The sequence below is a fragment of the Nansenia antarctica genome (assembly GCF_963989245.1).
Source record: "Nansenia antarctica genome assembly, contig: SCAFFOLD_626, whole genome shotgun sequence".
NCBI classification, from domain to species: Eukaryota; Metazoa; Chordata; class Actinopteri; order Argentiniformes; family Microstomatidae; genus Nansenia; species Nansenia antarctica.
In genome coordinates, this window is record NW_027663378.1 from 3,265 (window position 1) to 7,500 (window position 4,236).

A 4,236-nucleotide genomic window follows, 5' to 3' on the forward strand; every position below is an offset into this window, starting at 1 on the left:
AGCCAGGGAGAGTGTGTGTGTGTGTGTGTGTGTGTGTGTGTGTGTGTGTGTGTGTGTGTGTGTGTGTGTGTGTGTGTGTGTGTGGGTCAGACAGACAGTAAGGAAGTGTGTTTTAAAGGGCAGCAGAACCATTGATTTACTCTCCTCTTAGTAAGGTTAAAAGCCTTGGAGTGTGTGTGTGTGTGTGTGCCTGAATGCCTGCTTGCCTGTATGTGTGTGTGGGTGAGTTGTGTGCGTGTGTTAGGGCTCGTGGGTGAGTGGTGTATCTGTGTGTGAATGTACATATCTGTGTGTGTGCGTGTGTGTGTGTGTATCTGTGTGTGTGTGTGTGTTTCCTCCTCCTCCAGCTCTCCCTGCAGCTAACACAACAACCCCTCCATCCCTCCATCCCTCCATCCCTCCATCCCTCCCTCCATCCCTCCATCCCTCCCTCCATCCCTCCATCCCTCCATCCCTCCATCCCTCCATCCCTCCCCTGCACAGAAGAAGAATTCAGCATTGAGAGGACGGGGGAGATGGAGGGAGGGATGAAGGGAGGGAGGGATAGAGGGAGGGAGGTAGGGGAGGGAGGGATAGAGGGATGGGGGTGTGTGTGGGATGGAGGGGGGGGTGGAGGGAGGGATAGAGGGATAGAGGGAGGGATGGAGGGATGGGGGGTGTGTGTGTGTGGATGGCACAGGTGGGTGGTATGCTGCTGTACCAGGCTGTTTCTGCACAGGCAGCAGTTTTGGCCGCCCCAGCGGGTCCTCCATTGTCCTGGTCCTCTCTAACCACCTCCCAGCCTCTCCAGCCCCGTGCTCTGCCCTCCCTCCCTCCCTCCCTCCATCCCTCCCTCCATCCCTCCCTCCCTCCATCCCTCCCTTCCCTCCCTCCCCTCCCTCCCTCCCTCCCTCCATCCCTCCATCCCTCCCTCCCTCATCCTCCCTCCCTCCCTCCATCCTCCATCCCTCCCTCCTCCCCTCCCTCCCTCCCTCCCTCCATCATCTCCATTCTCTCCAGGCCCCGCGCTCTGCCCAGGAAACCACTCACTAAAGACGGGCACTGGCCCAGCGCCCCTCCACCCCCCCCCCCACCTCCTCTCATCCCTTCTCCCTTCCCCTCCACCCCCTCCTCCCTCCCTCCTCTCATCCCTTTCTCCGGCCTCCAGCCCTCCACCCCCCCTCTCCTTCCCTCCCCCCTCCATCCCTTTCTCCCTTCCTTTTCACCCTCCCTCCTTCCTCCTGCCCTCCAACCCTCCCCCTCCATCCCTTTCTCCCTTCCCTTCCACCCTCCCTCCCTACCTCCTCTCATCCCTTTCTCCCCTCTCTCCCACCCTCCCTCCTTCCTTCCCTCCCCCCTCTATCCCCCACTCCCCCCTCCCTCCTTTCATCCCTTTCTCCCCTCTCTCCCACCCACCCACTCCATCCCTCCCCCCCCCCCCTCCCTCCCTCCCTCCCCCCATCCCTCCCCCCCCTCACAGTGAGGTGGTCTGTATAGAGAGAAGTTGTTGAGCTGAGGTGGTTCTGGTGAAAAGGTGTGTGAGAGCGCTGGGCTGAGGAAGCGGTCCGTCTGAAAGGAAGTGCTCGGCTCTGAAAGGAAGTGGGTTTTCTGAAGGCCCCTCGGCTCCGGTGGCGGGGATGAATAGAGGCGTCTGAGAGGCTCTGTCTGTCTGTGTGTCTGTCTGTCTGTCTGTCTGTCTGTCATGTGTGTCTGTGTGTCTGTGTGTCTGTGTGTCTGTGTCTGTCTCGTCCGTCCGTCCCTCCCTCCCTCCCTCCCTCCCTCCCCTCCCTCTGGCCAGGGGAGGGTGGCAGAGAAACTGTGTTAAATGCTGAAATCTAAATCATCTTGGTTTTGACATCGAACATCGGATTGAGGGGAGGCTGGGGGAGGGAGGGAGGGAGGGGGGGGCAGGGGGGAGGGAGGAGAGGCAGGGTGAGGCAGGGGGGTACAGGGGGGGGGGGGCAGGGGGAGACACGGCGGAGACAAGGGGGAGACAGAGGTGTTGACCAGAATCTTGAGGTTAATTGAGGTCACATCCTGCAGATGAGTGACTGTGTCTTAACAGGGGAGGCTGGCGGAGGCTGTAGAGGCTGGCGGAGGTAGAAAACGGAGGCCTGAGTTGTGGGGTAGTCATACTCTAACCTCCCCCCCCCCTCCCTCTGCCCCCACCTCCCTCTGCCCCCACCTCCCTCTGCCCCCCACCTCCCTCTGCCCCCCACCTCCCTCTGCCCCCCACCTCCCTCTAACCCCCACCTCCTCTGCCTCCCACCTCCCTCTGCCCCCCACCTCCCTCTGCCCCCCCCTCCCTCTGCTCCCCACCTCCCTCTGCCCCCACCTCCCTCTGCCCCCCACCTCCCTCTGCCCCCCACCTCCTCTGCCCCCCACCTCCCTCTGCCCCCCCCTCCCTCTGCTCCCCACCTCCCTCTGCCCCCCACCTCCCTCTGCCCCCCACCTCCCTCTGCCCCCCACCTCCCTCTGCCCCCCCCTCCCTCTGCCCCCCACCTCCCTCTGCCCCCCCCCCCCCTCCCTCTGTCCCCCACCTCCCTCTGCCCCCCACCTCCCTCTGCCCCCACCTCCCTCTGCCCCCACCTCCCTCTGCCCCCCACCTCCCCTCTGCCCCCCACCTCCCTCTGCCTCCCACCTCCCTCTGCCCCCCCCTCCCTCTGCCCCCCACCTCCCTCTGCCCCCCACCTCCCTCTGCCCCCCACCTCCCTCTGCCCCCCACCTCCCTCTGCCCCCCCCCTCCCTCTGCCCCCCACCTCCCTCTGCCCCCCACCTCCCTCTGCCCCCCACCTCCCTCTGCCCCCCACCTCCCTCTGCCTCCCCCTCCCTCCCCCCCCTCCCTCTGCCCCCCCCCTCCCTCTGCCTCCACCACCACCTGTGCTCTCCCTGTGACCCCTGACCTCTAACCTGTGGCCACCTCCTCTCCTGACCTCTAACCTCTAACCCCTGCAGTTACTTTGAGCTGGAAGCAGCGGGCTGCGTGAGGAGGTGCGCTACCACTACCGTTCCCGTGGCAACAAGCCGCGCACCGAGTCCTTCCCCTACCGCCTGGCGGACGGGCTGTGGCACCAGGTGGCCCTGACGATAAGCTCCTCCCACCTGCTGCTGCACGTGGACTGCAACAGGTAGGACACACACACACACACACACACACACACAGGAGAAGACACACACACACACACACACACACAGGTAACACACACACACACACACAGGTAGGACACACACACACACACACACAGGAGAAGACACACACACACACACACAGGTAACACACACACACACAGGTAGGACACACACACACACACACACACACACACACACACACACACCTGCTGCTGCACATGGACTGTAACAGGTGACACACACACACACACACACCAGGGTTTCCGTTAACCGGTAATTCCCGGACTTTGTCCGGTAAAAGTTGTTGAAGTCCGACAAATTGAAAACTCGTCGGACATAAATGTCCGGTGAAAATAATTCCCTCTAAGCACAATTTGAATACAATTCGCTAAAGTTCACATTCTGATTCCTTCTATTTTAAAAAGACGAATATATAGGCTATGTATTTATTTTATTATGATATGATTTGACACCGGCATGATGATGACTCCTAATGTGTAGGCTGCCTATGCGAAACAGCGGTTGTTTCCGGGGTGCGCTATAACTCGTGCACCAATCGAGTCGAGGCAGAGAGGAGGATAGCGATGTTTCTCTCTGTGATAGTGTGATTATGCAAGCCTTTTCTGAAAGGGATGAGAACCCGATTGTTTCAGCTTCTCCCAGGGAGAAAGTGGTAGAGTTACCATCCTCCCCGAGTCCTACCATACCATCCGCTGACAGCCTATCTCTGCCTGTAACCGGCCGCCGATTGCGTGTCGCTCAAGTAGCTGATCAGTCATTAAACAAATGTTTTTACATGCAGCTAGTGAGGAATCTGAAATAGGGGGCAACGTAGTTTATTTCCTTAACGATGGGATATTAATGCGTAAATGGTCTCCTCCTAATGCAAATGGTTGTGAGTGGAATACTGTAAAACAAGTGGTTGTGCCTGTGGGTTATAGACAACAGGTGTTATCTGTAGCACATGAGAGCCAGTGGTCAGGACATTTAGGTATAACTAAAACTTATCAGCTGATATTGAAACATTTCTTTTGGCCCGGACTGAAGGCGGATGTTGCCAAGCACTGCCGCTGTTGCCATACTTGTCAGATGGCGGGTAAGCCTAATCAGTCCATTCCACCCGCACCA